The 7041-nt window shown below is 38.3% G+C and overlaps 1 non-coding gene across 1 annotated transcript; it reads right to left on the bottom strand.

Moving 5' to 3' along the window:
* Nucleotides 1–1519: 1519 nt before the first annotated feature.
* LOC112804203 (small nucleolar RNA R71) lies at nucleotides 1520–1623 on the bottom strand. Its single transcript, XR_003202822.1, has one exon. It is a non-coding gene; the product is annotated as a small nucleolar RNA R71 (small nucleolar RNA).
* Between the last annotated feature and the right edge of the window lie 5418 nt (nucleotides 1624–7041).

The following is a 7041-nucleotide window of genomic DNA, read 5'->3' as shown; positions in this document are numbered from 1 at the left end:
TTGATCTAAAAATTTCATGCATTGAGTCTTTTTGTTGTTTTTCTCTCTCATAATTAAAAATTCAAAAATAAAAAAAGTATCTTTTCCTTATTTTCCTCTAAATTTTCGAAATTTTGGGTTGACTTGGTAAAAAATTTTTAAAATTAGTTGTTTCTTACAAGTCAAGTCAAAATTTCAATTTTGAAAATCTTATCTTTTCAAAATCTTTTTCAAAAATCATATCTTTTTCATTTTTTATATAATTTTCGAAAATTTCAAAAATTATTTTTCAAAACATTTTCAAAATCCTTTTCTTATCTTTTTATCAAATTTTCGAAAATTAAGCTAACAATTAATGTGATTGGTTCAAAAATTTGAAGTTTGTTACTTTCTTGTTAAGAAAGGTTCAATCTTTAAGTTCTAGAATCTTATCTTGTAGTTTCTTGTTAGTTAAGTCATTTTAAAAATTAAATCTTTTTCAAAATATCTTTTTCTTAAAACTTTTATTTTATCTTTTATCTTATCTTTTTCAAAAATTTTATTTTTTTAAAAAATTTGATTTCAAAAATATCTTATCTAACCTCTTATCTTCTTATCTTTTTCAAAATTTGATTTCAAATCTTTTTCAATCAACTAACTAACTTTTTGTTTGTTTCTTATCTTTTTCAAAACCACCTAACTACTTTTCCCTCTCTAATTTTCGAAAATTCTCCCTCTCTTTTTCAAAAACTCTTTTTGTTTTAAATTTTAATTTTAATCTTATCTTATCTCTAATTTTCGAAAATCACTAACTCTTTTTCAAAAATTAATTTCGAATTTCTCTTCTCTTCTCTTCTTCTATTTAATTATTTAATTACTAACACTTCTCTTTACCTCTCTTCATCCAAAAATCCGAATCCTTCTTCTTTCTTCTACCCCTTTCTTCTTCTACTAACATAAAGGAATCTCTATACTGTGACATAGAGGATTCCTCTTTCTTTTCTTGTTTCTTCTCTTTCATATGAGCAGGAACAGGGAAAAGGGCACTCTTTTTGAAGTTGATCCAGAACCTGAAAGGACTCTGAAGAGAAAATTAAAAGAAGCTAAATTACAACAATCCAGAAATAACCTTTCAGAAATTTTCGAACAAGAGAAGGAGATGGCAGCCGAAAATAATAATAATAATAATGCAAGGAGAATGCTTGGTGACTTCACAAAGCCAACATCCAAGTTTGATGGAAGAAGCATCTCCATTCCTGCCATTGGAGCCAATAACTTTGAGCTTAAGCCTCAACTAGTTGCATTAATGCAACAAAACTGCAAGTTTTATGGACTTCCATCTGAAGATCCTTATCAGTTTTTAACTGAGTTCTTGCAGATCTGTGAGACTGTAAAGACTAATGGAGTTGATCCTGAAGTCTACAGACTCATGCTTTTCCCTTTTGCTGTAAGAGACAGAGCTAGAATATGGTTGGATTCACAACCTAAGGATAGCCTGGACTCCTGGGATAAGCTGGTCACTGCCTTCTTGGATAAATTCTTTCCTCCTCAAAAGCTGAGCAAGCTGAGAGTGGATGTTCAAACCTTCAAACAAAAAGATGGTGAATCCCTCTATGAAGCTTGGGAAAGATACAAGCAGCTGACCAAACGATGTCCATCTGACATGTTTTCAGAATGGACCATGTTAGATATATTCTATTATGGTCTCTCTGAATTTTCGAAAATGTCACTGGACCATTCTGCAGGTGGATCTATTCACCTGAAGAAAATGCCTGAAGAGGCTCAAGAACTCATTGACATGGTTGCAAACAACCAGTTCATGTATACCTCTGAGAGGAATTCTGTGAATAATGGGATATCTCAGAAGAAAGGAGTTCTTGAAATTGATGCTCTGAATGCCATATTGGCTCAGAACAAAGTGTTGACTCAACAGGTCAACATGATCTCTCAAAATCTGAATGGACTGCAACATGCATCCAACAGCACTAGAGAGGCAGCTTCTGAAGAAGCTTATGATCCTGAGAACCCTGCCATGGCAGAGGTTAATTACATGGGTGAACCATATGGAAACACTTATAACCCATCATGGAGAAATCACCCAAATTTCTCCTGGAAGGATCAACAAAAGCCTCAACAAGGCTTTAACAATGGTGGACGCAATAGACTGAATAATAGTAAGCCATATCCATCATCTTCTCAGCAATAGACAGAGAATTCTGAACAAAACACTTCTAATTTAACCAACATAGTCTCTGAGCTGTCAAAGGCCACTTTCAGTTTCATGAATGAAACAAGATCCTCCATCAGAAATCTGGAGGCACAAGTAGGCCAGCTGAGTAAGAAAGTAATTGAAACTCCTCCCAGTACTCTCCCAAGCAACACAGAAGAGAATCCAAAAGGAGAGTGCAAGGCCATTGATTTAATCAAAATGGCCGAATGTACTAGGGAGGAGGAGGACGAAAATCCTAGTGAGGAAGACCTCCTGGGACATCCCTCAAGCAAGAAGGAGTTTCCTATTAAGGATCCAGAGGAATCTGAGGCTCATCTAGAGACCATAGAGATTCCATTAAATCTCCTTCTGCCATTCATGAGCTCTGAAGATTATTCATCCTCTGAAGAGGATGAAGATGTGACTGGAGAGCAAGTTGCTCAATACTTAGGAGCTATCATGAAGCTGAATGCCAAGTTGCTTGGTAATGAGACTTGGGAAAGTGAACCTCCCCTGCTCATTAGTGAACTAGATACTTGGATTCAGAGAACTCTACCTCAAAAGAAACAAGATCCTGGCAAATTCTTAATACCTTGTACCATTGGCACCATGAGCTTTGAAAAAGCTCTATGTGATCTGGGGTCAGGGATAAATCTTATGCCACTCTCTGTAATGGAGAAGCTGGGGATCATTGAGGTGCAACCTGCCTTGTTCTCATTACAATTGGCAGATAAGTCAATAAGACAAGCTTATGGAATAGTAGAGGACGTGCTAGTAAAGGTTGAAGGCCTTTACATCCCTGCTGATTTCATAATCCTAGATACTAGGAAGGAAGATGATGAATGCATCATCCTAGGAAGACCTTTCCTAGCCACAGCAGAAGCTGTGATAGATGTTAACAGAGGTGAGTTAGTCCTTCAATTGAATGGGGACTACCTTGTGTTTAAGGCACATGGCCATCCCTCTGTGACAAAAGAGAGTAAGCATGAAGAGCTTCTCACAGTTCAGAGTCAAGAAGAGCCCACACAGTCAAATTCTAAGTTTGGTGTTGTGAGGCCACAACCAAACTCTAAGTTTGGTGTTAAGATCCCATATCCAAACTCTAAGTTTGGTGTGGACAACCATACAACATTGACCTGATCACCTTGTGGCTCCTTGAGAGCCACTGTCAAGCTATTGACATTAAAGAAGCGCTTGTTGGGAGGCAACCCAATTTTATTTATCTAATTTTATTTTATTTTGTTTCTTTGTTATTTTTGTGTTTAATTAGGTACATGATCATGAGGAGTCACAAAAAAATCAAAAAAATTAAAAACAGAGTCAAAAACAGAAGAAAAAAAATTGTTCACCCTGGAGGCAGCGCAGACTGGCGTTCAACGCCAGTAAGATGCATCTGGCTGGCGTTCAACGCCAGAACAGAGCACCATTCTGGCGCTGAACGCCAGAAACAAGCAACAACCTGGCGTTTAACGCTAGGATGTGCACACAGAGGACAAAATGGCGCTGAACGCCAGAAACAAGCATGAAACTGGCGTTCAACGCCAGAAACATGCATTACATGGGCGTTTAACGCCCAGAACATGCATCAATGGGCGTTTGAACGCCAGAATGATGCATAGAGGCAATTTACATGCCTATATGGTGAAGGAATGGTATTTCTTTTCACCTCAGGATCTGTGGACCCCACAGGATCCCCACCTACCTTTTCTTTTAATCCTAATCACAATCTCCTAATCTAAATCTCATTCTCACTCTTCCCCATGTCACTCTTCCCAAAAACCTTCACCAATCAACTCAATTCATCTTCCCAATTACCCAATGCACCATTCACATCAACCTCCTCTTCCCCATAAACCCCACCTACCTCCATAAAATTCAAATTCAATTTCCCACCCATTCCCACCCAAAATGGCTGAACTACCACCCTCCCTCCCCCTATAAATACTCTTCTTTTCTTCTTCATTTTCACACAACACAAACCCCTTCTTCTCCCATATAGCCAAACCAATTCTCTCCCTCTCTACCCGATTCTCTTCTTCTTCTTCTACTTTTCTTTTCTTTCTTGCTCGAGGGCGAGCAAATTTTAAGTTTGGTGTGGTAAAAAGCCTAAGCTTTTTGTTTTTCATCACCATCAATGGCACCTAAGACCGGAGTATCCTCAAGAAAAGGGAAAGGAAGACAAAAGCTTCCACCTCCGAGTCATGGGAGAAGGAAAGATTCATCTCCAAAAGCCATCAAGACCACTTCTATGATGTTGTGGCAAAGAAGAAGGTGATCCCCGAGGTCCCTTTCAAGCTCAAAAAGAATGAGTATCTGGAAATCCGACATGAAATCCAAAGAAGAGGTTGGGAAGTCTTAGCCAACCCCATGCAACAAGTCGGAATATTGATGGTTCAAGAGTTCTATGCCAATGCATGGATCACTAGGAACCATGATCAAAGTATGAACCCGAACCCAAAGAACTATATCACAATGGTTCGGGGGAAATACTTAGATTTTAGTCCGGAAAATGTGAGGTTGGCGTTTCATTTACCCATGATGCAAGGTGATGAACGCCCCTACACAAGAAGGGTCAACTTTAATCAAAGGTTGGACCAAGTCCTACTGGACATATGTGTGGAAGGCGCCCAATGGAGAATAGACTCCAAAGGCAAGCCAGTCCAACTAAGAAGACTGGACCTCAAGCCTGTAGCTAGAGGATGGTTGGAGTTCATCCAAAGATCCATCATCCCTACAAGCAACCGATCTAAAGTTACTGTGGATCGGGCCATCATGATTCATAGCATCATGATTGGAGAGGAAGTGGAAGTTCATGAGGTCATCTCCAATGAACTCTATAAAATAGCCGACAAGTCCTCACCTATGGCACGGCTAGCCTTCCCCCACCTTATATGCCATCTATGTTACTCGGCTGGAGTTATCATAGATGGAGATGTCTCCATTGAAGAAGACAAGCCCATCACAAAGAAGAGGATGGAGCAAACAAGAGAAGTTCCTCACGGCCCTCTAGAAGAACATGAGGAAGTTCATCATCAACAAATGCCTCAAGGAATGCACTTTCCTCCCAACAACTATTGGGAGCAACTCAATGCCTCTTTAGAAGATTTGAGCCATAATGTTTAACAATTAAGGGTGGAACATCATGAACACTCCATCATTCTCCAAGAAATAAGAGAAGATCAAAGAGCAATGAGGGAGGAGCAACAAAGGCAAGGAAGGGACATAGAAGAGCTTAAGGACATTGTTGGTCCTTCAAGAAGAAGACGCCACTAAAGGTGGATTCATTCCTTGTTCTTTATTTTTTTCTGTTTTCGGTTTTTAAATGTTGTGTTTATCTATGTTTTGTGTCTCTACTTCATGATCATTAGTATGTAACCATGCCTTAAAGCTATGAATAAAATCCATTAATCCTTCACCTCTCTTAAATGAAAAATGTTTTAATTCAAAAGAACAAGAAGTACATGAATTTAATTTAATTATATTGATGTGGTGGCAATACTTTTGTTTTCTGAATGAATGCTTGAACAGTGCATATTTTTGATCTTGTTGTTTATGAATGTTAAAATTGTTGGCTCTTGAAAGAATGATGAACAAAGAGAAATGTTATTGATGATCTGAAAAATCATGAAATTGATTCTTGAAGCAAGAAAAAGCAGTGAAAAAGAAGAAGCATTCGAAAAAAAAATGGAGCTAAAAAGAGTATATAGAAAAAGAAGGAGCAATAGAAAAAGCCAATAGCCCTTAAAACCAAAAGGCAAGGGTAGCAAGGATTCAAGGCTTTGAGCATCAATGGATAGGAGGGCCCAAGGAAATTAAATCCAGGCCTAAGCGGCTAAATCAAGCTGTCCCTAACCATGTGCTTGTGTCATGAAGGTCCAAGTGAAAAGCTTGAGACTGAGTGGTTAAAGTCGTGATCCAAAGCAAAAAAGAGTGTGCTTAAGAGCTCTGGACACCACTAACTGGGGACTCTAGCAAAGCTGAGTCACAATCTGAAAAGGTTCACCCAGTCATATGTCTGTGGCATTTATGTATCCGGTGGTAATACTGGAAAACAAAGTGCTTAGAGCCACAGCCAAGACTCAAAAGTAGCTGTGTTCAAGAATCAACATCCTAGTGAGTCTATCTTTTTCTCTCCTTTTTTTGAGTTCTTCAATGATGAGTTCTATCCTAGCAAGTCTATCTAAAGGAGGTTGGATAGGTTGTAATGGTTGGTTGGGGTTGGCTTGTGAATGGAATTGGTTGTTTTGTGGTTGTGTGTTTTGAAAGTGGTATGACTCTTGTGGGTAGTGGATTGAGTTTTGTGGATGGTGAAATGAATTGTATGGATTTGAGATAGACTTTTGTGCTAAGGTATACTCAAATGATGAAGAATTTAGGCATGTGAAACTTGGAGGTGAGGTTGTATAATTGAGAGGTGATGGCTCTTGATGAATGAGGTATGAATGAGTGAAATCTCTTTGATTTTGATCTTCCCAGCCACAACATGAGTAGTGATCAATTTCACCAACATATGGACCATTTTGTGGCTCTGGAAAGTATCCCATTTTATGTTCTTGATACTCCCACCCACCATGAGCATGGTAAAGTGAATCATTATGTGGTGGTGGAGAGTTTTCCATTAAATTTGATTGACTACCATATGATGGATGCTCCTTTCTTTCCTGTAAAAAGCTCTGTCTCAAACAATAATCACCAAAAGAAATTGGAATCTCTATTGTCACAGATGAGGAAATTCCTAGTGAGGCAATATCACAAATAGTTGGTTAGCAAAAGAAAATAAAGAAATAAAAGAAAACAAAAACAAAAGAAAAGTGTCTAATCTAGTAAATCAATCAACCGGTAGTTTGTTAATCACAATTAATCCCTGGCAACGG

This window comes from Arachis hypogaea, chromosome 5, assembly GCF_003086295.3.
Source record: "Arachis hypogaea cultivar Tifrunner chromosome 5, arahy.Tifrunner.gnm2.J5K5, whole genome shotgun sequence".
NCBI classification, from domain to species: Eukaryota; Viridiplantae; Streptophyta; class Magnoliopsida; order Fabales; family Fabaceae; genus Arachis; species Arachis hypogaea.
The sequence above is the reverse complement of the archived record's forward strand: the minus strand, read 5'-3'. Positions and strand labels throughout refer to the sequence as shown.